Below are 26,956 nucleotides of genomic sequence, written 5' to 3'. Positions count from 1 at the left end.
ATATAAGGGGTTTCTTTTTCTAGACTGCCACAGTCAGAAATCTTTTAGACCTTATCCCCAAACATTAGGCTATTTCAGTCTCACAAATTATGACTCAGCTTCCTTTGCACCACATGCTACCTTTAGTTTATTCTGTAAATAAATAGTTCCATTTACTTAGATGGTGTTTTGTTGGGCTTTTAAAATCTACTTAATTTACAGAATTTTGTTGTATGGGTTTGATTTTGTTCTGTACTATACAATGTGAAGTCTTCCAGTAGTTTTGGCAACCACACCACTGATTTCCTGGCTATGGTATTTTCCCTCCTGTCCTATAGTAGAGTAATGAAATATCCTTACTATGTGTAGACTTTGTTGTGCTTCTAGAGTTTTCTAAATTCAAAATCTGATATGTGCACTGGAGAATAAAGAAGAACAAAAGGCTCATTATTTTCATATTCTGCTGCATTCTTATCTTAGCTCTAAGTTTCTGGATTCAAAAGTAAGATTCATGCCTGTACACTGCAAACACTCCTGAGAGCTTAGGCCTCTTTAGCCAGTTAGAGACCTGAACACTTGCGTTGTTTCATTCTTTTTTTAATCCCTCCTCTGCAAAATTATGGAAGTTTAGGACAGTTATTTCAATGGTTAATGGCTGGCTTTTTATGCTTGCAACTTCATCTCCTTTATCCTGAGAGTATAAATAGTGCCAGTGATAGAAAACCAAAGTTTTGAAACTAAATTTATCTTGAAAAGAGAACTGTTATGATAATTATGCATAGAGCTTTAGAAAATGGAAATAATATAAATCTTCACTGAATAGTCATTACTCAAAGTTAGATAATCTACTATTCCAAAAAGAACACTGTATCATTCTTCTTTTGAATCCTTGTGTGGTCACAGGCACAGAACGTGGTGCTGTAATACTCCAAGGAATTGTTCTACTTTGCTTCTATAGGGAAGCACTTTCCTTTAATCAAATGAAAGCCAATAGAAATACAGGAGCACCAAACAGGGCTCTCTGTTGCCTGCTGGGAGATATTTAAATTTGTGCTAGCTTGCACTAGAAGGAAATGCTGTTAAAGCATTTTGGTTTGTTTCTATAAAAACTCTAATATTCAGTGGGTAAAATTGCCATTAAAAAAAAATCAGATAATATCGTATATACTGATTAAGGCAATTAACTGTTCAGCCAATTGTGGAATAATACCATAAATGTTTTAACATGTTTATTCCTGTACAAGCTGATCATATTACTTTATACTATAAATAAAATATATGGCCTACTCTATTGTTTCTACTTTACTTTTTGTGATCCTGGGATATTCTCATTTAGTAAATGGAAATAATCATATATATGTGTGTGTATGTGTGTGTGTGTATGTATATATGGAAGTAAATAATGATATAGGTTTAGAATTGCAAGTATTGTTTCAGTTAAGATGATTTTGCCTTTGTCTATTAATGATTCTTTGCTAAAAAGGTTAAGAAAAAGAAGAATGTTCAAATTACAGAGTAATTTTTTTTAATTATGAGTCAAAAAATATCAGTTGTCTCTGCATATGGTGTATTACATGTGCATTAGTATTTTGACACATTCTCTGTCTGTTCAGCCATGTGCTGTTGATCCTGGTCCCATGAAATGTGTTATTTGTGCATAGCTATAACTATTAATAGCAATAGTTACTTTAAAATTTTTATTTTGTTGATTTTTTTATTGTGGATAGTAAGATTAAATTTATTTTTTCCATCTTGTTATAATCTCATTTTCTTAAACAGATGGAGCAACGAAGCATATAGTGTGAGTTGTTACATGGGAAGCTTTGGATAAGATTCAGAATTAAGTTTTGAGTTCGTAGCTATTGAATGAGACATTTCCAGTATGAGAATGTAGCCCATGTCCAGTGGTTTATATATATTGTGTAATTGAGGTGAATTTGTTCTTAGCACTTTAAAATGTACTTATGTCAGGCATGAGGAAATTTTAGGTATTGACATAGGGTTGGTGAGAAACTTTTGGAGGGAATGTCCCTGTCCACACACTATTTCAGCATAATATTACCAGAGAAAATGTTGATTATGTTTAATAGAATTACTCACTTCCTACTCCTAACTAAGTTTAAGAGAACTACAGGTTTCAGGAAGCTGAGTTGTAGGACAGAGCTTACCATGCTGGCAGCAGGAAACCTGTATAAGCAGTGGAGTTTGTTTCACCTAACTTAATAGAATTTTTTCTTTTTTTTAACAAAGAGCTAGGGCAAAGCTTCTTTCCCTTTCTACAAATGACCTGAGGAATTTTACTTCCTAAATGAACTAATTTATTGTACTACTGGAGCTTCAGGATTCCTCAGAATATAAATTCTACCTTCCAGTTAGTTAGATAAATATCCAAGTATGAAATAATTTTATCTTGACCTTTTAATATCTAACTTATTTGAATTTTGTCTCTGAGTAAATACCTACTTACCTTTAATACAGTCCTGTTTAATGGGGAATGGCTCTGAAAACTGATTACCATCAAATTGTTAAGGTAATAAGGAAAACATTTTCCCTATTTGAAGTTTTTTACATTAGTTTCCTCCTATTTAATGTCAAGAGCATGGGTTTAGGGAGGCTGAGTGAAATGGGAGGAGCTATAAATGATTTTCCTCCAAGATAACTAGACAATCCTGTCAAAATTTAACTGAACTAAGAATTTTAGAATGTTAATAATTTTAAAATCTTATTAATTCAGTAAGTATATAACACTTCTCTCTTCTCTCCATTCAGTGTATTTTACTGAATGGCCATTATATTTTTTAAGAAATATCTGTACACACAAATCAATATTTTAGATTTAATTTGGCCTAATATTCCAGAGTTTTCTTATATTGATGTGACCTCAGATCCTAGCTGGCAAAGTAAGGTGTACTCTGTGTGATTGTCCGAGAGCAGCTACTTCATGTGCTCAAGTCATAGACCCACCCAGTGAAAATGCAGACAACTTAAAAATACTGTTGTACTTTCTTGCCAAACAGATTTCATCTGCTGCATGTGAAACTGTTATTTTGTAGAGAGTAAATAGAATATAATAAAAAAATAGAATAGAAAAAGTAAATAGAATATAATAAAAAAATAATGTACTGTTCTTTCTGGGGGTAGCAGAGGATATGAAACACATTGAACAATAGGCTGGAAAGATAAATGCTCCTGTTTTAATGCAGCCTAGGTAAGAGGAATGCCTGGGATTAATCTAGTGGTAAATTACTTTCTATCCTACACTCATAATCTGTGCTTATTGGACTTGTTATTGTGTGGTAATCCAATTTCTCCATATGACACCAGTCTAAAAGAGAACTGTCTTTGCCTGCAGAGACCAGTGCCATCTATTTTCCTGCTCATCTCTTTCACAGTCCAGAAAGTGATTGTACACTGCACTGCATTTCTAAGTACAGCCTTCTTTGCTCTTCATTTGGTACTCTTTGGTTCTTCATTTGGCACAGAAAACTCAAGAACTGAGTCTGTTTTGATCTACTGGGCTTGACTTTATAGATGAGGCTCAGATTGGCTGTCAGTGGAAAAGCTGATTTTTTTGCTCTGAATAACCAACAGTTGGCCAGCAGCTGTATGTGGAAAGGCTGTAGAGCCTTGTTGTGAAAAGCCAGTGTTTTATCATCCATATAATTGGTGTCTGAAATCCATCTGCAGCCAAGTGTTAGCAGATCACTCAGGTTAGAAATTAACAATCTCTAGCTGTGATAGCCAATTCCTGGAGAAAACCAAGGATGCTGGAGGAATTAGCCACTGTCTTTTGTTTAAGAAGCTTCACAACAAAGGCATGTTACTCAGTAAAATAGAATACGTGCAGCTGAGGGGTTTTGCTGAAATAAACCTTAGAAGAAATGAGAAAATGGCACAGAAGTGAAAAATGAAGCAAATGCTCATGACCTTCTGTAAATGACTATTTGAAGTGTGAATTCAGACACTACTTTGTGAGAGGTTTTAGATGGAATGGTAGATGAAGGAAAATAGTAAGTAACAGAAAACTTGCTTGCTTGTGATTTGTTGTGCTAAGAAAAGCAGAAATTTACCTCTGTAAATAAGCAAGATTGCACCAGACCCCAAGTTCCATCATCTATTTCTTTTCTTAATAAGAAAAAACTTGGAGAACTATGTAATTTTATGTACAGCTGTCTAGGTCAGCTGTAGTTGAGTTGATTCTACCTTTAGCAAGAACCAACTCTTTTCATGCTAAAATAATCAAGAAAAGAATGGAAAAGACAGGTCCATCATGCTTTGAATCATTCCATCTCTGATCTGTGTAATTGGCCCAAGGGATTGCTAGAGAACTTCAGCTTTCTCATTTATATTTTTTTAGAGCACTTTAGTCTTCTAGCTGGGGAAGGAGTTATTAAATCTGCACAGTGCACTCTAACTCACTTCTGAAAGACTTGCACTTGCTGCCACTGAAATGTCTGAGAAGCCAGACAGGGTATTGGATGAGGAGAGGTCTGAGCACACTTCTTGCCCCTGACTCGTTAAACAGCTGTTGAGCAACAGCAGCTATAATTGTTGAAACCAAACCTGGTCATGTTGGAACTGGAAAGAGATTAATTCTTCTAGAATGGAATGTTGATTTTTTATGTTGTGGGTAATACAGGTTTTTTATCCATGCTTGCTTAAAAGTATGAGAACCTGGAATCTGCAGCATTTGCAGTGTGCAAGATGATAGAATCTACCAAAAAGTGTTATTTCCTGCACTATTTTGTCTCTTGCTGTCTGTGTAAAACTTGTTACAGAAATAGCATTTAACATGTCTTTCTCTTACCTACCTCTATTTTAAGACCTTTTTTTCTTATTCCCATACAGTGTGTTATTTGTGGTCATATTGTGTGTATTTCTTGAAGATAGATGATCTGTTTTGCATCTTTTTGTTGTTGTTTAGCAGTGGTAGTGCTAGCTCTGACCTTATTCTGTTCCTTTAAAATGAGTTCTGAATACTTTTGTGAATACTTCTGTGAATACTTCACAGATTATAGGCTCATACAGTAAATTCAAGTTGGAAGATACCTCAGGAGGTATCTTGGTCCAGCCTTCTGCTCAAGAAGTGTTGAAATCAGGCCAGATTACTCAGGGCTTTCCCAGTTTGGTCTGGAAAACATCTAAGGACAGAAACAATACCACCTCCTGGGACAACCTGTTCCCATGCCTGACTGTCCTTGGGAAAAAAAAACACTTTTCTTTATGGGCATCTTTCTTTCAATTTTGTTTTTAGAAACATATTTTTAGAAACAACAACCAGACCAAAAAAAATCCATGAGTACAATAAAATCATTAGTTCTGTTTTCTCTGTATCTTATCATCTGGCTTTATTATTATTATACCTGCAACTAGGTCTAAAGAATGCTTTAATTCTGTCTCATCTTTAAAAATATAAAATTTAAAGTCTCTCCTGGAGTCATAATTTGTTTTTTATATTTTAGGATTTGTTTTCAGGACAACTGAAGAAACATACACGTATAAACTCATATTACAGATATATCTTCCTTCTTATTAACACTGTGTTAAATTTTGTCATGTTGCTTTCTGTTTCAAATAGATAATAAAAAATGTTTTTAAATATCTTCTTTTGGTTTTAGTTCAGCCCTCTTTTCCTCAGACTATCTTTTTGGGACACTGGATACAGCTTCAGGCAAAACTTTTTTGCCATTTGATTATTGGTACCAGAGCAATGAAACTGAAAATGGATTTCTAAAACTGAATATCAGGAGGGACAGTGTAGGGCATGGATATAAAGTACTACAGAGCACCTGGTAGCTGCTGATGTTTATGTGCCTGAGCAGTTGGGGGTGCTTAAAACTGACACAGCACATTGGGATTTATCAGACTGATAACCATGAGCTCCACAGACGTGCTGTGGGCTAACAGAGACATGGTAAAGTCTTGTCAGGAATGAAGTGTCGTGGCTGTAATTGTAACAGACAGTGATCCCTACCAGTTCTACAAGTAAATAAATATATAAGCTTCCCATAATGAACCTTTTTGACAGCCTGAATGTAATGTATGTAGGCTCTTTTTCCTTGTCTGATAAATAGAAATTTTTAAATATTCTGAGTTTTGGGAGTTTTTTCTTTATTCTTTAGAAAAAGGACCTACATTAAAGGTATCACAAGCACATCCATTTTCTGAGCTGCTTCACTAAGTGATCTGTTTTGTAACATTGTACTTAGAACAAGGCAATTTATAACTTCAGGCACATAGCTAGTTTTGAATAAAAACATTGCTGCTAAAAAGATTTCATATCAGTGGTGTTAAAGAGCAGAGCTTGTTGTTTCAATAAACATGGCTACCCTTTAGACACTACACAGTAATCTTTCATTTGTATTTATATATACACCTTCAACTTTCAGATTAAAATCTAGTTGATAGAACTTGATGAATGCATTGGTTTCACTGCAGACTGAAGTGTTTTGCAATGGCTCAGAGCAGGCCTAACAAAAAGGTCACATGTGCTTTAATTGCACATTCTTCAATCCCAATCCACAACTTTCCTCCCATCTATGGTGACTGTATAGATACTACTGTGGCACAAGTGGACTTTAAAGGTAGTTATTATCAATTTTAATAAATTTATAAAGCAACAATAGTTAAAAATATTGACTCATTATTATAAAGCAACAAGAGTCAATATGTTTAATTATTAACATCTTCACCCACACCTGTACCTCTTCTTTGTTGTTTTGAACCCCTGAATATGTGCCACAGAATAGATTATAAACGAAGGCTATTTTTACTGGAGGTGTCCATATTGTACATGGTTACAGTTGTAGAGTATTGTACTTTTAATGAGCCAGATGTAGAGGATTTTCAGCTGTTCCCAGAAACTTCTGATGCTTTTACCTACTCTCATAACTTTGATCTCTGATTAAATTTAAATAATACTAACAGTTGTTTTCTGTAATTCTTGCTGCTTTATAATTGTTTCTAAGAGCATCAAAGACTAGAATGAAATTTATATTCTTTTAAAGTAATTAAAATGTTTTACTGTGGAATACTAAGCATAACCTTCATGATCAGAGTGTGCATATGAAACAACTCAATACTAAACTGCAGGAAAGAACCTGTACACACAGAAAGATTCATGTGTAGGATTCATTGAAGATGATGCTGGAGAACTTTGCAGCTTGTGAGAAGATGTGGCAACTTCAGGTGTATCTGCCTATGCTGCTGTGATTGTAGCTCTACCTCTTGAGGGCTGTTTTGTTTATAAACTGCATCTTACACTAGCAGAAGATGTCAGCTTTCAGCAAGCCTAGATGTAGAAGGCAAGTGTAATCCCAAGCTGTCCCTAAGGCACTGTTGTCTGATAGCTATACAAAACCAGCTCTTGAATGACTAAAATGGAGGTATTTTGTATTTTTTAAAAATACATTTGTTTTTATGCTCATTATTAATACTTTTTGTCTTTTGCCTAGCAGTTGGTTTTGGATTGGATTGGATTGTTTTGCTTGGAGTTTTTTTGGGGCATTGGTTTAGGTTTTCTTAATGTTCCAGAAAGTTCCATATTTAATCAAATACAAGGAATGCCATGTCTTCAGGGCAGATGCACAGCAAGGTGAGAGCTAAAGCCAACCTGTGTTTCCTGTGTTTGATTCATCTTCTGCTAATGAATAAGAATATGGTAATTTGCCTGTAGAGACTTTTTCTGTTTAAATATATTCATTTCTTGAGAATGCCTATAGTGACCATTTAGCAATGTCCAAGTTCACGTTGAGCATCTGGCTCTTCTTTATGATTCAAGTGTTTGATATATTAATTTTTGAATAGAATCTTATGTGGATTAGATGATCCAACCTTTTTAAAACTTCCTTTCTACTTCTTTCAGGGAAAATTCAGGGAAAGAGATGCTGATGCTTTGATACCAGTTTCTTCTTCCTTTTCTTTTTCTTAATTATGTTTCTGCAACCATCTGTTCTTTTTAATCTAGTTTGATGCCAGAAGGTTCTTACTCAGGGCAGAACTAGCTTCACAGACAATACTGTGTCATCCTTGCATCATCATAGACAGAACTGGATTTTTGTGCAGGAGTAACGTTTGCGCAAAAGTCTCCAACTGAAAAAAAAAAAGGTACTGGTGGCTTTCTTGTGACCTTTTTTCCATTGAAGTGTTTCTTAAAAGCATGCTTAGTAAAATCCTGATATTTAATAAGTAGCAGTTCATATTGAAAAAAGCTCAAAGACTTTTTATTCTTTGTTCTCCAATGGAGAATTTCATGTGTGAGGCTACTCATGCACTGACAGCACTGCCTGCTGTGACATTTTCTGATTATTAGTGATTATTGGCAGCACTTTGCAAGTATTCCACAGGAGAAAATATTTCATTATAGGTGCAGCCAAAATCTCAGTCAAGAACTGCATCTCAAATAATAGATACAAATGAACTGAAAAAAAAACAAGCCACAACACAAAAAAAACCAAAACAAGAAAAAAACATGAAAATTATCAGGACTCAGGGATGACTTTCAGTACAACATCATGAAATTGAAATTTAGAGGCTTTCTAACTCTTTGGACTACTTTACTTAAAAATGTTAGTAGTTTATTTTTCTAATGTATTTTTCACTGTGCCTCAGTTTTAATTCTTTATTTAGCTCTTTTGTGAATTATCTCTAGAGAGTTTAGTTGCTCAACCTTGTTTGTTATTAAGATACTAAAAGAAAAATGGCCAAAGGTCAGGGAAAGAATATCAGTCTTTAAAATTAAATCTTATACATATATATATATTCTGAAGCCTTTTCCCCCCTACTATCTCACCAGAGATCTTTAGTATGTCTCTAATAAGATAAAAAGGGCTTCAAAATAAACTCTGTCTAGTTTTCAAAGTATTTTCTTCAAAAGCAGGTTTTCAGTAACGCTATCAGATGTTTTTCCTTGCAGAAGTTTATTACTGAAGTTATGCTGAGCAGAATAGAGACATGAAGAGCACTGCAGAGTGTCCAGGCAGGAGAGCTGCTGCTCCCCTGCAATACCCACAGGGACATCCCTGCTCACAGTGACAGGGGCACCACAGTCACTGCCCAAAAACTGCCTGCTCCAGGCTGGGGGCTTCCCTGCCTGCCTTGGTTCCTCACCAGGAACACTCCTTTGGAACACAACAAAACTGCAAAAGGCACCTTTTTTTCAATTATGTAGAATATCTAGTTTTAGAGAAGATAATTATAAAACATAGGTGGACAAGAACTGAAAAGTTGCAATTGCAAACTAGATATAACTAAACATTTATTGTATTTCATTTGAAGAATTTGAGCATGGCTTGTAAATGCTTAAAAATATGCTGGGATATGATAGTGTTCCTTGTGGAGTGGGTTTTTGCTCTGTGGGAAGAGGCCTTTCAGTCACCTCTGGTAGTTGCACCTATGCTTTTGCCATCCTGAGGTTTCTATCAGAAAGTGTTCACTTTTACTGGTGTGTTTTATTTCATTACAAGATTTGGTTGCCAGCCCCTCCAGATTTGTCTTCCCTGCACACAAGGGGCATAACATAAGAGTGAGATCTCAAGGAAACTAATATTTAAGGGGTTATTTTATTTACTGTATTGCAATGTGTCCTGGAATTCAAGCCTGGGACCACTGGGTGGGGCTGTACAAATGTCAGACTTCTGCCTGCGAGTTTGCAATACAAGCATGAGCTGAGAGACAACACATGGATACAAACCAAGAAGGAGGAGTAAGATAAGGCAGCAGTGACATGTGAGATGATAATCATTCAGCAAGAAGCAACTGGCTTTTGAAGGTCAAGGAAGTAAAGAATTGAAACAGAGCAATGAAGTGGCTTTGCTGATGCTTTCTAGGATGTTTTGTGTGCAGAAGAGCACCAGCTGTGCAATCTCCTGCAAGTGCAGCAATGGGCAGCAGACATGAAGGACAGCTAGATGATGAAGGATGTCAACAGAAAAGGATTGATTATGAACCACTGAAGAAAATGAGGAGAAGCAGGAGACTCTACAGATTTTTGGCCTATATTGGGATTACTTCAAATCCTTTCAATTTTACTTCTCTTAAAGAATTTTGTTGTAAAACATCAGGGTTAAAGCATTCATCCTACATATAGTATATTATAGTTTATCAGAAGAGTTGCATGTTAATCTGACAAAGTAATTTCTGTTATCTTTCAGTTCCAGTAACTACAGAATCCAAATGATTTAAAGATTGAAGTCTTCTGAGAATACATCTGATTCTTTCCTTTTGTGTGTCAGGTTGTTGAAAATTTCACTCTGAATGGCTGCTGCCATGCTTAATTAGCAAGCAGATCATAAGTGAAACTGCTTCCTCACCGACTGTGACCAGCAGATATTGACAAGAAAGCCATGTAAACTCTACAAATGACTGCTGGTGTGCTTAAACCAGCAGAAAAATAGGTTCACTTCAATGTCCCTGGGGCATTTAGCTTTGTATTAGACAGCAGCTTTTACTGGAAATGCGAGCACAGGGCTTGTGAACTTGCAAAAATCTATAATGTTCCAGCTGTTTGAAAAGGTCCCCACACACTTATTGGTACAATGTTGTCAATATTTAACTCAGTAAGTTCAAAACTTTTCTTCTAGGGGATATAAATCAAAAAAGAGATTGTCCATTTTTCCACTTTTAAAAATTGGTTTTGATCTATTTTTGTTACTCTTTTTTTTTCCCAGATATTGGGACTAAAGCCTTAAAGCTGTCCTTTTCCCTTCACTGCAAGATCTTTTGCTCTCTACCACCATGAAAATTTTAATTTGTCTAGTAAAATTATTCTCACAAAGGAGAAAAAAACCACAACCTTGCAGGAAAAAAGTAAGAAGCCTTAGTTAATGTGTATTAAATTCTGGAAAGAGTTGTTGCCTTTGCAAGTAAAATCCTGCTGGGTTTTATGTTGTTAGGAGAGAATTAATTCTTCATCCTTACTGCAACCAACAGGGATTCCCATCTCCTGCTTGTGAATAAACTGTAGTATTGACCCTTCAGTGCCAGTCAGGATGCAGACAGGTGTCAAGAGCCATCTGGCTTGGCCTGACCATAGAGTCCTCATTTGTGAAGGTGCTAATTTCTTTTTCATTAGAACCTTTGGCTTCAACAGACCTAGACACGTGGGAAGAGTTTGCACTAGAAATTTGTATTAATCCACAGTCTACCCAGAGGGGATGTGTGTGTATATTTATATACATGTACATGAAATATAAATATATATATATATATATATATCTTTATATATGTACATGTGTCCTTCTGTTTCAAAATAATATGAAAGTAAGATAAATTTATTTCAAATATACTATTGGCGAATTGGAGAATTCAATGCATTTTTAGCTGGATTAGTTGTGAAATTCTCTAATTTACTAATTTAAGATCATTTGTGATCAGTTATGCAGAATTTCTCTTTTTGAATAATTGGAATCCAACGTACATTTTATATCCCTATTCATGGAGATATATGTGCATAGTCATTATCTGCATGAATTCCAGAGTGCTGTATTGTGGATTAAAACTGGAAAGAATTAATCTTGCAGACCAGTGTCAGTAAGGACTTCTGCTATCTTGAGTAGTAGCTGCAATTTTTAACAATATTTTTGTAGATTGCCTTTCCATCACTGGAAATTTTACAAGATCAGGTTTTGCAAACATCTGTCAAGAATGGTTTCAGTGTACTGATCAAGCCTAGGGCCAGAGTGGAAACTGAGTGACCTCTTGAGGTCCCTTCCACCTCAATGCTCTGTGACTCTGTAGCACTGTGATGCCACAAATTGTAGATATGTACGTAGAAGTTACCCACTTAGAAAACTTTATTTCTACTATTTTATCCCACCCCCAAGTAGAAAAGAAAGGAGAACGGTTCCTAATTAATTATGGAAATTTTTGCAATTTAATCAAATTATTCATTTTGAGATCTACCTTGAGACTGTAAGGAAAACAAAAGCAAAGCAGCACAGATGAAGACTTGGAATTTGCTAAAGCAACCTTTCTTATTTAACTGATGGTATGTTTAGCAGTGTTTTTAGCCTTTACTAACAGGTGATACAAATCACATGCTAATTCAGACTGTTCTGTGCTGTTCAAAATGTGCATTTGTAGCCTCTCACTTGTCAACAGGACTGAAATTGTCCTGGTGACGCAATGAGGGCAGATTTACCTTCAGGAGTCTTCAGAACTATACATGCCAGCAGATGACAACAACAATGTTCATGCCTCTGCAGCTACACCTGCAATTTCTTATCAACTTCCCAATCTCAAAAACTGAAATCCCAAGGGAGGTGTTAATTAAACTGGAGTTGAAGAAGTATACGGGATAGCAAAGCTGGGTAAGGAGGAGAGGACACAAGTGTTACTCTTGAAGTGGTCTGGTCTAATGGCAAATTAGATCTGAGCCAGACTAATCGAGTGCTTGACTGCTCCCCCTGAGCCCAGACTGGTATCCCAACAGCAGCCCTTCAAACACAGCTTAATGACATGACACTTTTGTTAAATATTAAAGTGTTTCAGTTTTGGGGCTCTGCAGAAGGAGCAGCTATTAGGAAACTTCAGAATGTAAATGGCTTTGCAGTAGTGATCTTCAGTCCATGTTGCAGGTACAGTTAATACAGCTTAGAAGTTATGAGAAACACAACATGGCTTTTTATTACAAGGAAAGCTAAGCTTGCTAGAATTAACTGAAATTAGATCTCTTATGGAAGTGAAGCAGTAGTTTTGCTGGTAGAACAGAACTGAGGTTTCTTGAGTCTTGAACAGTGACTAATGATTAAGTCATCTTTCAAGCTCAGTAACAATTTGTATCTGTGTGTATGCATGTCAGTGTTTGCTTTTTGTTGTTCAATTGAAGTAATTTATTTTAGTTTATTTAATTGGTTTTATTTTGGGTTTAATATTACTGAGTTCTTATTTTTTAAGTCAACATTATTTGATATTGTTATTTAATATTTCTGTCATTAAAATACATGTCTATTATTAAATATCAGCTCTTGAGAATGTTCTTTAAATACTGCCATGTAATAATAGACTGAAAGTTTAGGTTTTTGAAACTGACCCATTTTTAGAAGTTTTTGCAACATTTGCAGATTCAGAATACAAACAGCTACACCATTTATAGAACACTCATTAAAAATGAAGTAGCAATTTAGTACAGGAATAATTAAGAGGTCAGTGAAAGTCCCTGCAGCCTGGGACTAAAGCATTGCCTTTATTTGCCATAGTACTTAAAATTTTTCATCAGTAAGATTAAATACTTGTAAAATGAAGGTAACATAAGCTGTTATTTACCTCAGATGGACATGCAGTTAATTTTCTTATTCTGAATAGACATATTAAAATAATAAGCACTGATAATGTAAGCACATGTGCAAATATCCATTTTCAAAGTAACAGTGGGATAAAATACTTTCTCTTGCCTTGAAAAATATTTAGCACACATATTTTGAAGTACTTATTAATTATATATGCTGCTATTCTTAGGTGTTTGGTGTAGTTATTATCTGACTGTCCTTGTTAATATGGGCTGTATTTGTAGAACTCTTGTACTTGGAAATCTTGTATATTAAAGGTTGTTTATGTAGTAGGGATGCATTTTAATATTAATTTAGAAGGGATGCATTCAGATCTACTGGAAATGTCTAAAAAAGGTTGCCCTATGTTTCCATGCCTATGGAGTCTTGAAATGTGTGTCAGAATCTAATTTTTACAGAAAATTACTAGTTTGAGCCTTTTATTCTAGTTTGGTTTTGTTCTCCTTTCTAATTTGTCACAGTTAATCAAGTATTTAAGAATGTGTGAGCATTTCCAATGAATTTAGAAAGGGAGCTGTTTACATGAACCTTAAGATTACATGAACCTTGCTCAAGTGAAGTTCAAGTACCAGACACAACGACCTAGTTAAAATATCCCAGGACTTGATGTGGGAGATCTGCCAACTGAAGGAGATGTTGCTGAAATTGCAGCATGATACTGGAAAAATAAAAATATATATTGCCTGGTTTTCTTTGATTACAAAATAATGTAAGCAAACACTTTTAGACTGAAATATGGTGCTTTTTACCCCAAGGAATTCTAATGTGTGCCTAAATTCAAGAACACGATTAAGAGCTTTATTTGATATCTCTGTTCAGTCATATCTTGAATAGAGAGAAAAATGAAAATATAGTTCTTAAATTTAGCTGTGATACTGACAACTGATCTTCCAGAAATAACTGCTTGGTGTCAGAGAGGTTGCATAGCCTTAACCAAATAATAAAATGTCAGGTGTAAAACATTATTGGTTTATTAACATTTAACCCATTCTTATGAACTGTTCCAAAGCTTTTAAACTGAGTACAAATAAATTCCACTGGCAGGTGGGGTTTGTATTGTATGCTTATTGTAGAGGAGGTTTATTGCAAAAACATCAGCAGATCTCAGCAAGTGAACTGATGCTTTCATCTAGGCCACTACCAAAGCAGTGTATTGGCATATTGAACTGTGTGGTTGGTTTTAGTCTTGGACTTTAGTAACAAATTAAGATCCTCTAGAATGCAAAAATTTCAATTGACTTATTCTAGTCCCTTTGATTATATATTAAATAGCTCTCTTCAGCTACTTTTGCTATTCCTCTTAGAGATTCATTTAGTCTGTTCTAAAAATCAGATTTTGGCTAAGTCTTCTTACAAGGAGGCACCCATAAATCAGTATGTAAGAAATTAAGGCAGGCCTGTTACTCCATTATCCAAGAATAACAGAAACACAAAGCCCAAAAATACAATATTAAACCACAATAGTGTAGATTACAAAACAGCTTACAGAGCAACTTGTTAAAGACGTAAGATGAGTATTATTTCAAATGCATTAGAACAGGAAAATTTATACAGGAAAATTTACAGCTGATAGTAAATTATTTAGAATAGGAGAAATGAAAACAAACTGCAAAGAAGTACCTCAGTGATACTGAGTGATAAAGTGATGAGTGAAATTCACTATAAATAAATTTAAAGTGGTTCTCAAAGGGTTAAAAATTATAAATTTGTGCACAACAATGGACTTCAAACTGACAATTATTTTTTGAGAACTTCACTGTGAGATTGTCAATTCACAGTGTATTCACTGTGAGCTATGAAAACAGTAGCAGCAAAGAAAAGAAAATTTAATATTACACATTTTCAGAAAGAAATAGAATAAATTAGAAAACATCACGGTTACAAGCAGTGTCACAGCACTGCACCTGCATCTTGAATAGGTAAAGAGAGAATGGGTTGGATGAGTAAAGGATGACTAAATAAATCTTTTAAACAAGGAACAGGTAGAACTACAAGCTTTCAGTCTGGGAAGAAGAAAACAGAAGGAGGCTATGGCAAGTTTATTAACTCAGGAGTGGTGAGTAAATAGATGAGTGATTGTGCACTGGCTCTTTACTACAGGGATGTTGGGCATTGGGTGAAACTGGCAGGTGGTGTGTTTGAGTTGAACCAAAGGAAGTATTTTTTCAGTTTCACATAGTTACACCATGGAACTCCTCGACACAAGCTCTGTTAACAATCACTCAAAAAGTAGTGAGATTTACAGAATTACTGATATTGTCCATTAAGGAGTATAAAGCTCATACTTGTGTTTCAGAGAGCCGCTGGAGCTCAGACTCATGGGAGCCCAGGAAAGTGTGCTCGGAAAAATCGCTGCATGTTTTTCTTGGGTTTGTAGAGTCCCTCAGGTGTCCCTGAAGGGCCACTGCTAGCGAGGGGATACAAGACAAGTAAATGCTTGGTTCAACCAAGTGTAGGCTGTCTGAGATGAAGCTTGACAAAGGTTTCAGTTAAAAACACTGCTGATGCAAACATGCTTCAATTTGCTTGCAGCTTCAGAGATGGAGAGCTGGCTTTGTCTCTTCTATGTTTCTTTTCATTTTACTTAATCTGAAATTAACATCTCTATTGAGATGAATGGGATGGATTTATAGATGTTTGTTGTTTGTCACATGAAATTATGTTCCTTTCATGGCTAATTATATTTTAATTTTCTCACTGCATATATTCATATCTCTTTTTCTTCATTTCATATAAACTCTTGCCTTGTATTTAACTCCTGTACTTTCTTTTTAATACATTTTGAATGAAAGCTGAAGAGTTCAGTGTCTATTGGCAAAAAACAACATCAGACTGCACAATTTTAAAGCATAAAAGCCACAGTAGGTGGTTTCTTTTATTAATTGCTTGGGTTATGGGGGAGACAAGGGTGACTTCAAGACAGGAAGAGTTCAATCATACTGGAGAATAAGACTGCGTCAAAATGCTGTTGCTATCTCCAAGAAAAGGTTTGCATAAAATAGGCTGCAGTTTAATAGAAACAAGTATAAATAGAAAATAAGATAAATGTTTAACTGTACAAATCCCAAGTGTGGAATTTTTGCCTAGATAAGAGTTCTGCCCTGAAGAATTTAATGTGATTTGATGGATTAGAAATCATTCAAGAATATATGCCACCTCCAAGCAAAAAAGCAGGAGAAATGGAAGGAGTATTTACATGGACCATAATCTTGTTATTCTCTGTGTTAGTGGGGTGTGATCTGAGTAAAGAGGCCTAGAATTTGGTGTCTTGATTGAATATGAAGCAACAGAAAATTTAGCAATCAGTGAGAATGGCCCAAGTCTAGAACACATGACTCACAATCTGAAGTTAAATGAAGTGTGATTGTTATCACATACCCTCTTGAGTTTAATCATTTAATCATGTTACTTTGTGCCCTGGCATCTATGAAACCAGAACCATCTGAGTTCCTTTCTCTAACTAAGTTAGCTTGTTTCATTTTTTATATTTGCAGCCTTTTCCCCTTTGGAATGAGACTCCAATCTGGCATGCTGTTCTGGTTTTCCTTGTCCTCTGTAGATCCAAATTTGCCTTTAAATGTCAATGTCAGACTGTATGCTGTTTCCTAGTCTTTACTAAATTAGTGAAAGGCAAAAATTGGGCTTTGAAATTAAGAGTGGAAACTATGGTCATTTAGTTGGAAATTGAGATTTTTTTCTCTCCCTCTTTCCACAAAACTCAGTAAACAAACACATCCAAATGCATTTAAAATTATTTAAACTTTATTGATATGAAATTTCTTTGAAAAGTATCTTTAGTAAGTTGCTACATATTTCTGTATGACATACCTCTGAGGTATTATGAAGGTAGAAATGCAGTTTTCTCAAATTGATCTCTGTTTCATCTGAAGCTCTTGTAAAATCCACTTTTATAGTAGATTTTTTTTATATGAGAAATTTAATACTGTATTTTGAAATGCAATTAAATGTCTTTTTTCTTTGTTGGTGGTTGCTTTCTTTCTGTTTGCATTATATAGGTCTGCAGTAACATTTAGTGGCAATGACACTCTTAGATTAATTGTGCATTGTTCAGAGCACATAACTTTGTCAGTTTTAATTTCATTGCCTTTTTGTTTCTCTGAAATATGTTTTGTGAACTTGTGAGGGAATGAGCAAGGTTTATCTTAGTTCATTTATCTAATGCAGCAGTCAAAGTACAGACTCTGCATTTTTTTACCATCTCCTTATATTGACAAATTATTTATGCTTGTGATCTTTTGTTGGCAGCCACCTCTGAACTCCCTCTTCCTTTTGAGAGTGATTGACCAGAATGAAACACGCTGTTCTAGTCACTCTGAACCATTAGTTTACCCAAATGCATTCAAACTGTGCTGTCATTTTCTCTTACTGCTTTGGCATACTAATAATGTGCTGGCCTTTGTCCACTGCTGTGCATCCAACTGAAATTTTCACTGAGATTTTTGGGTGCTTCATAAAGAATCCTAAGGGTAAGGCTTTCCAGGAAGTCTAAGGGATCTAGGTCCATCTCTAATTTGAAATTCAAATTTCAAATGCATCAGTAACTGAAGCTCCTTGGACTCTGAATCTCTCAGCCAGTATCTTTCCCTAAAGAGATGTCTGGTGCACGCTTGTGAATTAACTGGATGTTGAGCATTTCCTGTGCATTCCTACACTTTGCTTTCTGAGCAATTTTGTTAATCCACATCGAATATTTGCTTTTTTACCCTGAAACTAATAGTGAAGTACTTTGTCAGAAGGCCAAATAAACTTTGTCAACCTGTTTTTCACCCCATGTTATTTAGCTTGCATGACCGATGGAATCCCAAAGTACAGTAAAAATTTTGCTCAGCAAAGTAGGATATGTGTTTATTCATATGGGAGGGAGGCATAATCTAAACAACTTGATATAATTTTAGCATATCATCAATATTTTCCACTTTCTTACTAATTTCAGTGTATTTTCTCTCAATTTACATCAATGACCATGATATTTTTGCTATTGTTCATAGGTTTAAAATATCTTTCAACATGTGGGCTGATATTGCTTGGTAGTTTTTCAGCTCTGTGGTTTAAAATCTCTCCAGAACACCTGGATGTATTTCTAAACATGCATAGTGATTAGATGTTTCCTTTCTTATTCAGCTGTAGCAATGCAACTCAGTACTTCAATCTTAAGGAATTAATTTTATGGTTTCCTACATCCTTCTACCACCTGGACATTCGAGGTGTTTGAATTTGCCCATGTAATATCACTACAAGGTGAGAAATACAATTCTGAAAAGCACAAGATCAGGAAGAGAGAGGAATCTTTCAAAATTTTCATGATTTTGTTATTAAGTAAAAAATAAAAAACCACTATGACTGACTTCTGTGGGACTAGAATGAGACCTGCATAAATGATCCTGAAAAATTTCACTCTCAAGGCTTGTCTTCAAGGGGAAATTACTGTGAGAAATCTGAGGTGTAAATTATAAAACACATTAGCTGCTGAACATTAATGCCCCATGTGAATAAACAGAGTTTGAGTAAGTTGCTCTGTTTGGAAAGCATGTAATCAACTGTAAATTCAAACTCACTCCATCTCACTTTGTTATGGCATTACGGCACAAATTATGTTTGATCCAGTCCCCACAAGAAAATCTGAAACCTGAACTCCAATTAAGGAAATTTCCACTTGAATCTACTGCAATACCATCCTTAACCACTTTTGCCTCCCTTTGTACCTGCACTATAGTACAATCTAAATTTTCTTAAGGTTTGATATGTTGTAACATATCTTAAGGTCTTCTGCACTTGAACATTTGATCCTGAACATGTTTCCAGTGCACACATATTTATCTATTTGCAATCCCCTTTTATGATCTACATTTATCAGCATCTTCTGCATTGCTCATAAAACTACATAATTTGAATCCTTTAATCTGTCTATATTATTTTCTATTACTGTCTGTTCTATATTTCTCTGTGTGCTATATATATGTGTGTTTGCACAAGTATAGAACCTAACTGTGCTCACTAAAATTATTAACAACCTGTGTTTTTCCTACAAATGCTCAATTTTTTGCTTTTCATCACTTCCCTTGCTTTCTCCAATCCTTTACTCTTTCACTACTGGCTTTGTGGCGCATTTACTAGAAGATGGTTTTGTGTTATAATTTAAAGTGTTTCACATTCAATTTCTCTTGCATACTCATACATACACAGCAGATCATGACGTTTTATGAAATAGGTTGGACTTCATTATTTATTTCTCCTGGTACTTTTATATTTGACTGAAATATTTCCACACCCTGAATGACAGTTATATCAGCTACATTTTTTAAATGTCAGAGGAAATAGCTTTATTTTCTTACTTTTTTTTTTTTTGACATGCTATGCCCTAAATTCTATAATTTTGGTAAGTTCCATAGTATAGGAATCATGATTCTTTCACATTCAGTAATTGAATCCCTTATTTCTCACACACTGACAGATATTGTTTGATCCCAGCATCTTGATTCTGATCTCAAAAATTTGCTCTGAACTGCTTATTATCTATAAACTCAAAGTCACTTTTTCTGTTGACTGTAATTCCTCGTAAGGTATTAGTAGTTGTAATAATTTTCCAAGTGTATCCATATCACCTCCCTGGACAAAAAACCTTCCAGGGGAAATTTAACCTTCTCTTAATATTAATGTTCTTTCTGCTTGAAATTGATAGATGCCATTAAGAATAAGTGGGGCATGAATGTGAAAATATTTTAGCTAAGAAATATCAAACTACAAATCTAAGATGAAAATTCAGCATAAAAAATGTGAAATAATCTATACAATTTACAGTTTGTAGAAGAAATACTATCTTCCCTTGAGAGGAAAAGCTATTATCTGTGCTTTAACACAGAACTGGCATCAATAACCAGTAGCTTACATTGCATACTTGCACTACCTTTTTTAGTATGCTATAAACAGGAATAACTATTCCATATTTTATAGCTACAAATAAAATTTCAAATCCAGATTTATTTTCCCTTGTGATCACATATTTTAAGGTAAGAGGAATGAACACTCATAATCAGAATGCAGAAAAAAAATCCTTTATTGTCACGAAATTAAACATGATGTTACTTTAAATAGAAATACACATTTCTCACAAACTGGGCTCAGAGGAAATAGTATTGTGGCTGTATTTTCAAAACACTATATGTGGCAGTGGCCAAACACTGAGATACCAAATCCTGAGAGCAGGAGGATGGATAGTTGTGTAAGTAAACTGGAGATTCCACCAGAGATTCTCTTTCCCTAACTAAATTTCATATTATTCTTTCTGAACTAATGTTAAAGTTCTTATGAAATGGTGCAAGGTTTGGACACAACATCAGCTGCAAAGAGGGAGGCTGCAAATATCTGCTAGAGAATCTTTACACATACTGGCATATGTTTCTTCCCTCTTGCTGAACTGGAAAATTGTTGTATCAGTGCCTGAGAACAGGCAACCTTCAGTGGAGTTCTCAGCCATCCTAAACTGCAAGAGAGGCCTCAGGCGCTCAAAATCTTTAAAAAGTGCACCACAATATGTAGTGAATTAAGATTCTCTTGTCTCAGCTTCAGCACTATCCAACTCCATCTCCATTTTATTAAAGGAATAAACTCCTATTCTCTGTGGTAAGCAGCAGCAGAATATTGGTCTGATTTACATGGTTTTTGGCAATGTGATTAGAATGTGTTGGTTTGGTGCTTTTTACTTTCTGGTTTTTATCTATGAATCCCAATGGACTTGTAAATTAACTGGTATTCACATGTTGACGTTTGTTCTTCAAAATGTTTAAAATAACTGCTGAGACACCAATGAAAGATGCTGCAGAAAACCTGCTAGTAATGTCCTGTTAACTCTGCAAAAACTCCAGATGCATTCACAAGGAGAAAAAATGTAGTCAAAAGTAAAATGTACCGTGAGACAATGATTTTTTTTTTATATTACACCATCCATAGGGACTGCTAAGGGTATTAATGGGGCAAAGAAACAATGATCAGGATGCACAAGATGTGTATTTTATGCTTAAAACCACCACATACTAACACCTACATCTTTGCTTTATATAGCAGTGTTGTACTGGTAATAGAGAACAGTGAAAAGAGAAACGAGTACTGATCATCAACTTTTCTCTTTTTTTAATTTCCTGAGGAAAAAAAATAAGTGGACTAGAACAGTATGGAATATGTGGATCATAAGCTATATAGTATGTAGAAAAAACTAATTGCAGCTAGAATATGGATCTAGGATCACAAAATTTATCACCTCCTCCTACAGAAAAAGTAAAGGTTTTTTGCCAGTTTGGAACTAAAATAACAAAATTTGGTGCTTTGAGGTTTTTCTCTTTTATTTGGGAAGGAAGGAGACTGAGAGAGAAAATGTAAGATAATGGAGGTACCTGTCTCCTCTATGCTACATGGAAGTATTGTTCCTTGGGGAGATGTCCAGGTATTGTGGCACAATAAGACCAGTCTGCTGTCAGGCTGTGTCTGCTCCAGGAGCTGAAATCAGGGGATTAGAATCAATTAAAGTACATGTGCTGTACAGCCTACCTAGTCTTAAGAGAATGGCTTTGAATGTTCTGACTCTTTGTTGCTCTAATTAATATGCAGTTAATTATGAGACTATGTCAGAGTCCTTCCTTACCTCTGCCTCTTTCTCTGCTATAGGTATTCCTAACATCTTATCAACTCTCTGAATACTGATAAGACCATTCAGATTTTGAGGTGAAAAATATGAAAAGGTCATTATAAGATATCTAGGTGCAACAGATGTTTTCCAAATTGATTCTACATATTCAAATAAAAAATTGCTACTAAGAAAAATTATTATCATAAATAGCAAATACAGTATTTGAATCTGAGAGCAACTCTTACCATGCTTTTATTTTGTGTCTGAGCACATCTATTGTAGCTCTTTCTAGTTAAAGTTTCTAATGTGACAAACTCTCACCATTTGTCACAAATCTCACAAGTCTGAAGTCCTAAAGTCCACATCCTGAATGTATGTAATGACTCCTAAATATGATTTTACCTTTATGACTTAGGTGAAAATTGACAGAACTTAAGGGTGCCAAAAAATTGCTGTAGGCACTCTCAGCCATCAAAGAGCCTTTCTGAGAAGCTGGAATTGATTTGAAATGAAGCAGCACTAAAGGAAAAGTGTGGAAGAGGTGCTTGGGTGCACCATGGCACTGAGCTATGGGGCAGAAGTGATGCTGTGTGCCGAGGAGCATGCTCTGCTGGAATTCTCTGTGCTGTGGAATGCAGCGGCGTAACAATGGAAAGTGTTTTTGTGAGGACACCTTAAACTTGTAGATGCAGAGGATGTTTTTGCACAGGGAAGTCATCATAACAGTCTGGACTGAAGGAAAGGAATTGCTTTGTTTTCCACTGAAGTGTAGGAGTTTTTGACATGTACCTGAATCTTCGGTCGTACTACTGGCATGACAACAGGTTCGGGCTGTACATCAAAGTTTGAAAAATTTGGACTGCACTGAAACTTTCCTAAGGTCTGTCTTTCCTAACTAAAAAGTGGAAAAGACAGTCAGGTAGGACCCTACTAAATCTCCAAAGTCCTGAGAAAATCATTAGAATTGTGTGGTATTAGATGTCTGCTCTCAGACTCTTATGAGTGGTGAGTATTCTTTTACTGTACTTTAATGTGCTACTTTGGCACTGGAAAAAGATATGGTAAGGAGCAAGGGTCTGATTTCTGATTTTTCCATAATAGCCAGAAAAGAATCTGTCTTTTACTTACTCCATGTGTTCAGCCTGTCATCTTTGTCTCCCAGTACCAGCCTGAGGAGCAGTGTGAGAGACACAAGTGTTGCACTCGGGGCTGTTTTATGTGTTTTATTCCAGTTGTCAGGCATTTCCAAATGTTCCCTAAATTGCTTTCATTCCTGCATCTCTACAGCTATCTGCTGGGCTGAATGTGCACATAGCTTGATGATGAATATGTGTTAAGGCATCGAGCTTCTAGTCAAGAAATGTTTTATCTATTTGTTTCTTTTCTAATATGCTTGCCTGTTCTGTATTGCAGTCTATTTGCCTTCTTTATTAGCAAGAATTTGCTTACCAGTAGAAGACACAGTTTTGACCAATATATTTATTTTACTGATATATTTTTATTTATTTTACAAATATATTTATTAATCAGTGTTAAGCCTTGGTATGAAGTTGCTTTCTATGGTCCCTTCAAGTTGTACTTGTTTGTTTACTTTGAGAAAAGATGGACTATGAGGTCCTTTCTGTAGAATTTGCCATCCTGACCCTCTGAGGAGTTTTTTCCTTTAAAAGACAGGTCTCTAGTAAATAATCTGCATCAAATTCTAATTTTATTTCCTAAACATCTATAAGTATTAAGTTATTCTTTGTGAAAATGAGCGGGGGAAAATTAATAATATTCAATTAATTATACCAGAGGCAGAGAGGCTGAAGTTTGACCTTTTTGCTGTACTGTAGAAATATACACAAAAGCTACTTATCAGCCACACATCATTACATCTTGCAGCTTTATAATTACATGACTACTGCTTGTTTGGCTGAAGAACTGGCATGGCATCTTTGTTACCTCAATTTATATTAATTCAGATGCTTAATTAACAATTAGAGGTGTAAGTTTAATTCAACAAAATGCTGATGCAATTCCTTTTCAAATATGCCAATGTGATAAGTAAAATTGGCCTTCTCATCTGTGCTAATCTGATCACTATCCACTCTTTGCATCTTAATAGGATTGAATTTTTATTTATGTCTATTTACAAGTATCCCTAGAATGTACCTGGTTTTATGTGCTAAGCATATTAAAGATCTTTATGAAACTGTAATTCGGTGACTTTTATGTGGAAGGTTTGAGTATGATATTTTTCAAAGATACCATAAAATATAAGTGTGTAAACTACAGCTGTAGAAGGTTTATTTAGCTCAGAAATTTATTAGTGTGTTTATACTGTAATATTACTGTTCTGCTACATATTTGCAGTCAGAAAAGGAATTAGGAAATGTAATGCTAGCCTTAGGGAAGCAAACTTCTTTCAAAACTCCTATCTGCTAATATCACCTGCCAATGATTTAATGGTGTTTATAGTTCATGCTAACATTTCTTAGCTTTCCTTTTTATCCATTATCATCTGTGTACCTGGTAGAAGCCTGCAGCCAACTGCTGTTACTTTGTAGCTCCTACCATTACTCACAAAATAGCTATTTCCTTTTTTATTCCTTTTTTTTTGTTTTTATTCCTGTAAGGTAGTAACTGTTGGCTGTTATAAAACTGCAATCTCATTAGAAAAACCTCACACAAATAAATTCTCTGCTGAGATTAGGACTTTAAAATGTTAATGTCTTTGTCTTTCTTTGTGCTAACATATATTTTATGTTGATGCTTAAAGAGAAACCTTTAAACTTTTTCATTACCCAATGAGGTGTTACAACAGCAAGGCAGCATTTCTCGACAGTCTGTGGGTTCATGGGTTTTTAGGTACTACCTCATTTAGGAAATTTTAGTGCATCTCCCTAACAAAAATACACCCATAGTTTGAGTAAAATGAAAGTGAACAAAATTCTTAGGTGCCCACAAGACTTAATCAGCAACATGAACTGCTGCAATGTTTATTTGGCTTTGGGCCTGTGGTCCTTTTCATACTTTGTCCTCTGCTCCTTGTATGAGAAGAGATCACTGAGCTGAACTTGCAGCTGTTACAAAACTTCAGTGTTGTATTTTACTCTCTCTTACTTTACTCTTGCTTTGGAGCAGAGCATAAAAGTGTAGCAGAGCACTTTCATGCCATAAAATGGGTTATCTCTCTGGGATAACTCTCCTTTCCCACATAGTCTTTAGTCTCATGGAATAGGTAAGTTGGGATTCTCCTGAATGAAATCTCATTTCCAGGGCACAGCTCTAAAGTTATTCAATTGGCCCTGATTGGTCTCATTCTAACATAGATCTAAAGTAATTGCTCTGCTTGTAATAAAATTAAGACTCACAATTGTTTCTACACAGGAAACTTTTCCAAATTTTTTTATGTTTTTCACACTCAGAAATGTGCTTTCATTGTCCCCTGAACTCTGCCTAGGCATGTCTCATATGTGTGGATAGAAGTAGCTGAACTGCGTTCCTTCCAATTAATATTAAAAAAGGAAACTTTTCTGTTCAACCATTGGACATGTGCAAAATATTTTCAAATGTCCAGTATTTCATAAGTTATATTATAATCAGAATTAAGGTATTCTGAAGAGGACTTTTGATGATAGTATTATTTCTAATATTTAATGCTTAGAATTAATTGACTTAGTCATTACGTTATTGGATTTGAATACATTGATACTGGATTCTCTTAAGCAATGTGTCCTATATGCCCTGGATAATTCATTTGCCTGTTTTTAAAAAATGTATAAACCATACTGAGTGCAGATTTGCATTTCTTATGCTATGTAACTAATTCTAGTTTTACTAAAGGAAAGCCACCAGCCTAATTTCAGATATTCCAAAACTTTTAGAATTATATTTTTGTTGTTGAGAATTATTTATTACATAACCCAGACTGTATAGGGATACTTTACATGGGTCTAACTGACATCACATTATGATTGTCCTTCCAGAAATTTCTGAAGCTGTTCACCTTATCTGACCTTTGGTTGTGAATACATTTAGGCTGGAATTGCTTTTTTATATTGTCAGCATTAAAGATGTTCTTAATTACAGAGATATAATAGATATAATTGAGCTGTTCAATTGTGCCAGTAAATTTGTGTGCCAGTAAGCCTTAACATATTTGCATTGTACTCTTCTCAGTGATTGATCTTTGTGTCAGGATAAGTTCGTATCTAACAGGAATTAACAGGAAAAGCTGTACCCTATTTTGAATCCCATTATATTTTTAAAAATCAAGACAAAAATTAGTGCTTTGTTATATTTGCTCTGACTACTCCCCATTGCTGCAGTTTTCAGTCACCAACAGAAGTATTTCTGCACAAAAGCCTTGAAACAACAAAATCCTGAGTTTGTAGTTAGTACTTGATTCTTTTTTTTTTTTTTTTTTTGGTGAGGAGCAAGTGGAAAGAAGCAGCTTTATTAAAAAAAAAAAAAAGTTGAGTTTTATGCTGAAACATTGAGAAACCTCTTTGTTTTTCAGTTCAGCATGTATTCCAGCTATAAGTTATCATAAGGGTTGGGAGAGGCTGCTACGGAATGGCACGAAGTCGGAATTGAAAAGGGAATTGGAAGGAGAATTAGAAGCCCTGGGGTTTTTATTCTTGGTTGGACTATAAACCTGCTATGTGACCTTGAGCAGATCAGATTAGCCTGACTTTCCAAGGCATTTGCACTCCTGAACCTGATCTATCCATTGGTCAGCTGCAATCTCCTGTAAGGTGGGAATGGTGCCTTAATCAGTTGCAGGCAGTTCATTAACACAGAGCGCTGCAGAATTCTCCAATGAAAAGAATTACAGGCAGTGTAATACAGGAAGTATTATTAGGAACTAATAATGTTATAAATTAGTAATAATATATGTAGGTTTACCCAACGATTTTGTACTTTATCCCAAAGCAAGATAAATCATAAGACACTTGGAAGTTTTTTCAGAGTACAGTGCAGCAGTTAAGGGTGTTTAGTGCAGTTCTGTAATATTAAAATGATTTTTCAGCCAGCATAACAGCTTCTCAAGTCTAGTCTAGGT

General features: G+C 35.1%; 1 protein-coding gene across 4 annotated transcripts in view; it reads left to right on the top strand.

Moving 5' to 3' along the window:
- The window catches only part of LOC129123259 (heparan sulfate glucosamine 3-O-sulfotransferase 1-like), a 43,932-nt gene that overhangs the window by 9,203 nt on the left and 7,773 nt on the right, over positions 1 to 26,956 (top strand). The window contains exon 1 of one of the 4 annotated variants that reach the window (XM_077183034.1): positions 10,660 to 10,785. The exons of the other annotated variants lie outside the window; for them this stretch is intronic. The gene's annotated coding sequence lies outside the window, so the exon portion shown is untranslated. Of the gene's footprint in view, positions 1 to 10,659; positions 10,786 to 26,956 lie in introns of those variants that run through there. 4 annotated transcript variants of the gene reach the window in all.

Source organism: Agelaius phoeniceus, chromosome 9, assembly GCF_051311805.1.
Source record: "Agelaius phoeniceus isolate bAgePho1 chromosome 9, bAgePho1.hap1, whole genome shotgun sequence".
In the NCBI taxonomy this organism is placed as follows: Eukaryota; Metazoa; Chordata; class Aves; order Passeriformes; family Icteridae; genus Agelaius; species Agelaius phoeniceus.
This window is presented reverse-complemented; position numbering and strand designations above follow the sequence as displayed.